This window comes from Egretta garzetta, unplaced genomic scaffold (genome assembly GCF_000687185.1).
Source record: "Egretta garzetta isolate BGI_Z169 unplaced genomic scaffold, ASM68718v1 scaffold59, whole genome shotgun sequence".
In the NCBI taxonomy this organism is placed as follows: domain Eukaryota; kingdom Metazoa; phylum Chordata; class Aves; order Pelecaniformes; family Ardeidae; genus Egretta; species Egretta garzetta.
Window position 1 is genome coordinate 3,934,371 of NW_009267230.1, and position 8,965 is coordinate 3,943,335.

Below are 8,965 nucleotides of genomic sequence, written 5' to 3' on the forward strand. Positions count from 1 at the left end.
AAAATTGTGAATCAAGCATCTTCTACATTTCATCCTCATACACTAAGATTAACAGGAACTTTTCAGATGCATTTTCGCTATATATGAATACATATAATCATATTCATATATACGATTGTATATAAAGTATACACTCATATGAGTATATATATAAAATATATATTCATATTCTTACTGCTAGGATTATCCCGAATTTAGAATCATAGAATCATAGAATGTTTTGGGTTGGAAGGGACCCCTAGAGGTCATCTAGTCCAACCCCCCTGCAGTGAGCAGGGACACCGCTAACTAGATCAGGTTGCTCAGAGCCCCGTCCAACCTGGCCTTGAATGTTTCCAGGGATGGGGCCTCCACCACCTCTCTGGGCAACCCGTTCCAGTGTTTCACCACCCTCAGTGTAAAGAATTTCTTCCTTATATCCAGTCTAAACCTACCCTGGTTTAGTTTGAAACCATTACCCCTTGTCCTGTCACAGCTGGCCCTACTAAAAAGTGTGCTGAGGGCTCCAGAGCTGGACACAGTACTCTAGGTGAGGTCTCACCAGAGCAGAGCAGAGGGACAGAATCACCTCCCTCAACCTGCTGGCCACGCTTCTCCCAATGCAGCCCAGAGTATGGTTGGCCTTCTGGACTGCCAGCTCACATTGCTGGATCATGTCCAGCTTTTCATCCATGAGTACCCCCAAGTCCCTCTCGGCAGGGCTGCTCTCAATCCTGTCTTCCCCCAGCCTGTACTGATACTGGGGGTTACCCCAACCCAGGTGCGGGACCTTGCACTTGGCCTTGTTGAACCTCATGAGGTTCACACAGGCCCACTTCTGCAGCCTGTCCAGGTCTCTTTGGATGACATCCCGTCCTTCTGGTGCGTCAACTGCACCACTCAGCTTGGTTTTATTTACAGCATTAACCTTCACATTGCCTTAAACTGCCACTGCACCAGGGTGGAGTTAATGCCTCAGGGTACCAATCAGTTGTTTTACAACTGTTCCTCATTCAGGAGTTAAAACTAAACTGTCTGACTAGAAGAAAAAAAAAAAAAAACCACCCCAAACATAGACCTAGAAACTATTACTCTCTCGAATTTCCACAATGAACTTGCCCACATGTGTACCCCAGCAGGAAAACAAGAAAACTGCTTCCCTGCCTTCCAAGCTTTCTACAGAAAGAACCACCAAACAAATGGATTTAGAGAGCAACAGCTAAACATAGAAGTTTGAATTTAACCTGAATAGGAAAATACTATGACCAGTATAGGTAGAGTCACCTGACCATTTCTAAGCAGAGTACAGCACTATTAAAAGCTCTGCACTTTCAGAAATTGTCTCTCCACACTAACCACATCTCCCAAGTACAGGCAAAGTTAGTTTTGCTCTTGGTTTTAAAAGAAGCAAACGTTTATTTTGACAGGAATATGGAAAAAATATTTTTCCAAAAGTGTTACAAAGTTTTGAACTAGAAACAGCTTTGAATGTAGCGTGCACTTCAAACTATACAGTCCTCTTAGCTTCCCTGATAAATAAGAAACACTGACTCAAAATTTGCTTATGTACCAAAGTCAAAGACTGGCAATCTATAGCTGCATGCAAGTAATTTTCCTGTGTTCTAGTGTTAACTACTAGTTAAGTTAAATCTTCCTCTGTCATGCTAAAAACAAATCCAGTTTTCCTCAGAGGTCAGGCAGACACTGAACTTTCAGATTTCTTAAAAGCTCCAATCACATATTAAGCTCTCCTAATGTAATGTAAAAATAATCCACACACAAATACATGGGATTAAAGCATGATTCAGCTTCTGAATCTTAGATAATAAAGTGCAGAAAACAACAGAGATAAAAATAAACTAAGCACTTAGCCATAACAGAACCCACCGAGTAGAAATCTGCACCTTGGAGACACGTTTCAAGTGCTCCTCGGGGAAGAGTTTGCTAGAAGGACAGCCACAGCAAGCTTGAACCACAGTCCTGAACCCTCAGTGGGTTTTCCAGCATCATCTGGAACTGCTGGGGGAGTTGAATTTGGTGGTTGCATACAACAGGTGGACAGGTTTGGATGTGACACCAACTTTCACAGTAAGTATAGGACAGCATGTCCACCCTCAATTCCATCTAACTAGAGAAGAATTATCAAGACAAGTATCATTTATGAGCTTCAAGTGCTGTATTTATACTAATGACGGCAAGGTTGTGGATAACACCATGCTGAGGGGTGTGGTTGATACTCTAGAGGGAAGGGATGCTATCCAGAGGGGCCCTGACAGGCTTGAGAGGTGGACCTCTGCCAACCTCATGAAGTTCAACAAGGCCAAGTGCAAGGTCCTGCAGCTGGGTCAAGGTAACCCCCAGCATCCATACAGGCTGGGGGATGAAAGCATTGAGAGCAGCCCTGCTGAGAAGGACCTGGGGGTAGTGGTGGATGAAAAGCTGGACGTGACCCAGCAATGTGCACTCACAGCCCAGAAAGCCAACCGTGTCCTGGGCTGCATCAAAAGCAGCATGGCCAGCAGGTTGAAGGAGGTGATTCTGCCCCTCTGCTCCAGCGAGACCCCCTCTGCAGTACTGTGTCCAGCTCTGGAGCCCTCAGCACAGGAAAGACATGGACCTGTTGGTGCAGGTCCAGTGGAGGGCCACAAAGATGATGAGAGGGATGGAACACCTCTCCTATGAGGGACAGGCTGAGAGAGTTGGGGTTGTTCAGCCTGGAGAATAGGAGGCTCCAGGGAGACCTTATTGCAGCCTTTCAGTACTTAAAAAGGACCTACAGGAATCATTGGGAGGGACTCTTTATCAGGGAGTGTAGTGAAAGGACAAAGGGTAATGGTTTTAAACTGAAAGAGGGTAGATTGAGATGAAATACAAGGAAGAAAAGCTTTATTGCGAGGGTGGTGAGACACTGCAAGAGGCTGCCCAGAGAGGTAGTGGATGCCCCCACCCTGGAAGTGTTGAAGACCAGCCTGGATGGGGATTTGAGCAACCTGATCTAAGTGAAAGGTATCCCTGCCCATAGCAGGGTGGTTGGAACTAGATGATCTTTACAGTCCCTTCCAACCCAAACCATTCCATTATTCTGTGACTCTGCTCTCACAGTTGTTTGACTTCAACTTCTCAAAAGGAGAAGTGTGTTCTCCTACTTGCTTTTGCACTGGAAACACTAAATGCATGACGCCTGATCTTACATGGCTTTGCCAGAGAAAAAAAATGAGATTGTACGGTCACCACATTGGAGGGAGGGGGGAGCAGGGGGCAGGGGAACCCAAAAACAAACTAGCGAAATTTAAGTCTTTAATTGAAAAATTCCAGGCTCACTGAATTAATACTTCGTTTGGCCCAACCTTTTGCTATCAACAGGGTAGGTTTCAGCTGCAGTCATGCTTGCAGTACTAGTGAATTTTGGGACACCCAGCTCTTTCAGGAACCTGCAGCCAGCTCATTCAGACTGGCAGCAGTGGTCTGAAGCCCTCTCTGAAGTGAACCTGAAAACCAGTTTCACTGAGCCGCTGCAGGTCCTGGGTGAACTTAAAATGCATTGGTTTCAGATAATTTACAAAATGCAACCCACAAACTCCAAACATTGTTAACAGGGTGGCTTTAATAATGAGCATTTGCCTTAGCTGAAGTAGCAGAGAAACCACACGACTTCCAAAACCAAAGTCCTACTGAGAATCAGCATTACCCAGGCTCAGGTTTAAGTCCTCTATAAAGCTTTAAACATGAATCAAGTCTTCAGCTACAAACTACTGCTGAGTTGCAAGCTGCAGGCATTAAGCCCGCTTCCTCCTCCCTTCCCAGTCTGGGTTATTTGATATTATACAGGCCATTAACTGTTTGCTTATAAAAAAAAAACATGGTAGGCTAACCAAAGCAGTAGGTCAGTACCTACCATAAAAGAAAGGTAGTAGGCAGGTCCTCCCTGACCAGCACTCTTGCCTGTCTACTGTTGATTGATGTAGTAACCAGTGTCAATTGCTCAGAATTGTTCCTAATATTGTTTGTGGCCATTTCATGGCTAGGTTTCTACCAGTTAGTTTGCCACATCAGCCATCATGCTGTAGAAGCCCGGTGGGCTGCTTCAGCTACAAGTTTTTTCCTTATACTTTACTGTTTTCTCCAGCAGCTTAGACCCTTACTTTTATTATGTAGTCACAGCTGCCTTTCAAATGCTGCCTTTGTATCTGCTCCAGAGTGATGATTATTAAGTGTTTTGCATATTGTAGCATTTTGTATGCCATTACTTCTGTAGTATCTGATTCCAATAACTTCTGCACTGGGTAAGTGAAACTGGCAACATTATGTTCCTGAGGCTTTATAGAAATGCTGCTTCGGGGCACGAGTTTGATCTACACACAAACAAAAGTAAAAAGGCCTAAACTGTTTTCTAATTCTTCAACTACCACATTAAAGTATTAATGTCATTTTAGCCACAACTGAAGAATACACAGTGGTTTGTAATTCAAAGGCTAATGCAGAGCAAATTGTTGTGTTAACTATAAACAGCAGTAACTACTTTGGGCACTAACAGGTTTCCAGAAACCCAGTGCAATTCAGGCAATTTAATCATTCACTTCTCATACAGTATTAAAGTCACTTCCAAAAAGCTGCCTTTTTCAGCTGTATGAAGTTTCAGATGCTCGGTGAGATAATCCATGAAGTTTAATTCAGGTACACTGAAATGCTCTACTTTTGCATCTATTCACCATATTTGACTGAGTATACTTGAATGGTGTTCTGGAAAAAACAAATGCTACGGAAAAATTAATTACTACATCCCATTTATTTGTTTCCATAATTTTCCAGACTCCTCCTATGACAGAATGACAGCCTGAAAGGAGTATATTAATAAAGCTGATGCAATTGCTTAACTCAGTGTTAACTCCTTGCTCTTCCCTTCCCGTGCCAAATAAAGACACATAAACCAACCACAACAGAGTATCAGCTGTAGTCCACACTGAATCATTTTCCTCCTATTAAGACCAAAACGAACATAACCTTTCATCTGACAAGACATTTTCAAAGGTAATTAAAACTGCATGTGAAGTGTGTTTGGACAGCTAAATTGTTGATCTTTCCTAAATACCTTCCAGCAGTGAGAAGTCAGTAGCTGCATCTCAACTGCACCATCAAAAAACAAAACAGGACTCAGGAAATTAGCTTTATCTATTACTGGGATGCCAGGTTTTCTTAGTTTACATAAGGACAACAGTAATGATTATTCTGCATGGGCTGCTGAGAATTAAAAAGATCATTTATTTTCATAACCAGCCATATTTAGATGCCAATCCCAATAACCAGGTCAGAAGAAATTCAAACTGCTGTCATTTCTGGTAAGCAAACAATTTGTAGGTGCTTACAAGAATGACTAGCATTTTTATTTAACTTAAAGCTGGTAACTGCAAGTGCTAGAAATCCAATCGTCTCTCTAATTTTCATGAAGGCAAACAAAGTCATTCCTTGTGTGATTTAATGCACAGAATTTACTGATTCAACACTTTAAAAAAAGTGCTGGGTCATTTTGGGGCATTTTTCTTCCCTGGTATCAGAAGAGAAATCTCTCACTTTTATAGGTTTCTGATCTCCCTTCTGAACTGAAAACCTCCCCTGCACAACAGTGTTCAGAGCGCTTAATTACACTTTCCAGAACAGTTGAGAAGTAGAATACTAATTCTTATAGTCAGATGTGTTCAGGTATAGTTATAAACAGATTAAGACGACTTGTGTGTAAGAGTATCTGCCACAAGATACATAAAAACAACTACCTGGAGGAAGCATAACATGTATATAGAGAAGAAATGAAAGAATTATCTTTCAATCTACTGAACCCTCTTTCAAGTGTTTCCCCTTGCCCTCCATCTCTCCCTGACCTGTTTCTGCTCTTCGGCTGTCTGGACTGCTTCTTCAACCTCTCCCACCTCTGTTTGCACAGAGAAAGAATTTGGAAACCGTGACCTTGCAGCTTTGACTTTGCAACGTTTAACAGTGTTTGTACAGCACAACTCACTGGTGTGTCCAAAAGAAAGGCCGCAGAAGCATTTAGGCCACAGCTGCTCAGGGCCTCTCTTGCTTATTGGAAGTGTCAGCCATCCAGCTTCAATACTGAGATATTCTGCTTCTTGGAGTATATGATTTATATGGTACGTCATATATATGATACATGCTATGATCTGTGCCATATTTTAATATCTATTGGTGTATGCCAACGATCCATCTTCAGCCTCCTTAAATACGGAACCAATGCCACCCTAACTAGGATGTGTGCCCAGATGCACATGTGCAGTGTCACTTCTGCATTAAGTGACTTAGTACATTTTCTGCCTTAATACATAAACACACTGATTGCGACAGCTAAGTTCCAGTCTGCTCTCCTGTCTGGGCAGTTGGGCACAACCGCTTAAGCCCTCAATGATCCTTATTTGTGCTGTACTAAAGTATGAAGCTTCCAAGTAGTTATCTTCTAAGAACTTGCAAACATCTCTTCTGCCCACAACCGGTAGGCAAACAAGCCCAGGTACAGCTTCTCAAATCTAAGCCTCCAACATTGCCTTGAAATTGAATTTTCTGTATTTCAGATAGGCAGCGTCTGGACATCTGAGGATCCGTGACAGACGACAGCAGCGCCACGCTCCTCCACTGGCAGGGGCTCCCTCACAGTGCAACACAGCCACACCACAAGCCAGCTCTAGGGTCACCTGAGCTCCCCACAAGCTTTTGCTTTCACTTTTTGCCACCACCCTAACAGCAGGCCTTCGTGTGAGCCTGGATTCCCACCCTGCTCTCTGTGCACCCGTTTGGCATGACTGTGCTCCCCAGGCTTCATGACCACTTCAATTCACAACCTTCAGGATAAACCGAGCGTCACCCCGGGCAGCAGCAGCAGGGACTCATTGCACATCCAAGGGCAGCGCCTGGCCTCGTTTCTCAGAGACCAGTGGCCTTGGGACCAGCTTCTGAAGTCTCCCCAGGGACACCAGGAGCACAGAGTGCAGCTCATCTCAGGAAGCAAAACACATCATGTCCCCAGGCTGCCCACGAAGGACATGGCACAGAGGGGGAAGGACACTGTGCAGCCATCACTCTGATAAGAAGCGATCTCTGTCCGCAACGGAAAGCGTAAAACACTCCTGATCCCTCACCTAACATACTTACTGAGGCTGCCATTAGCTCAGAAAGTTTGAGGAAAAAAGTCTGAGACCAGAGACACAACAGGACTTAAATACAGTAATTTTGACTGGTCAGCTAAAAAAATTTGATAAACAGGCAGTAAGGAGAATTCCTTCACTTTCTTATTTCCTATTTAAAAAATGTAATTCTGCCAGAGCTTTTCAGTGTGTTCTTGCACAAATCTTGCTATTCCCACCCATATGGCAAGAGCCTGACTCAATTTTGCTACACATAGTTAGGCAGGTTATGCTTTGTCTACCTGGCAACACTATGAGTTTTATTGCTGCAATTCCTCACATGGAGGTATCTTCAGAGGAAAGATAGATTAAAAAAAGCATCAGTCCTAGAATAAAAAAATCCAGAATTCTCCCAAATATGGAGAATTATCTTATACCTGTAAGTTTCTCCAAAAGGACAAACTCTAAGGTGTTTCTGCAACTACTACAATCAGACACTGTACATGCACAGTTCCTTTTTTTTTTTTTTTAAAAGCACATCTTCAAGACTGATTACAGGTTGGCGATCATGCAAAACACGCATTCTTGTGACAAGGGAAACCGCAGCTACCACTACGTTCGGCCGAGACTGCCTTCAGGGATGTGCAACGCTAACGACACTGCTCACGGATTCACTGCCCCAGTCCTGCCTGTACACAAGCGGTTAGGGAAAGGTGACCAAACCCGCCATTTTGTCTTTCTGATTCTCTATACTTAACAGCAAGAAATGCTTCTTTGAGAGAAGCTTAAAGGAAGACAGAAAAGCAGTTTTACAGATGAGCTGAGGCACTGCTTTTCCATAGCCACCATATGAAAGGAACTACAGGGACATCTCAGCAACAGGAACCTAATGTAGGGGAGAGTAAGAACACAGGCTGATGTTTCACATTAAACTTGGTGCCATACGGAATCTGACCAGAGAGCTTTACAAAATACATAAAAATGTTTGGACATGAATTCCATAGAAGGCGGATGGCCAACTGAAGTACGCAGAAAAATAGAAGAACTATCTTGCTTGAGACACTATACTTTTTATCCTAGGGCTTTACAAAGCAAAGCACACAACCATAGCATTTGTCCCTGCTACGTAAGTTAAGCACATTTGCAAGTTTAATCCAAATGTTCCGAACACGCAGAGGTCTGAAATACTTCCAGTTGGAAGAGACCACAGACTACAGACAGACCCAAACTAATGGTCTCATTCAGAATAAAGACAGCGATACAAGCTCATTACCTGGTCTGCACAGACTGCTGGCACCCAAACTAACCTCAGCAGGTACCACCCTGTAGGCAACCAGTGGCAGACGAGCGCTGGAAGGAGACAGTCACAGGCTGTACGGAGGATAGGTTGGGCTCGCTGAGCTTGGTGGAAATAAAGACACTAGACACTGGGTGCACGTACCTCCTCTTAGAGATACCTGCTTTCCTTATTATGCCTTCATGAATGGAACAGCCACCTGGTCTTGGACTGAGTGTTTCTTAAAAGACCAAAGAAAAAGGCTTTTCTAAAACTGTAGCAAGACATGGGGGATGTGAGTAAGGGATTTGCTGTTTACCTGGAGGCGTTGATAGAAAAAATACCTGAAGGATGAAGCGAGGCACAAAGGAGCAGGAGGAGAGGAGAATGAGTCCTCTCTAAGACTCAGAGGGGATTTTCACAGCGTAGTGCTTTCCTCAGCACGTGCTCCTCTATATATAGTCTTTACATTACACACTGCAAGAAAAAACCTGCAGCCTGCAGAAGGCTGCGGGAATCGCTCCGAGGATAAAACCCAAACGCGCTTACTACACAAATCCCTGCCTAAGTTGCAAGAGATGCA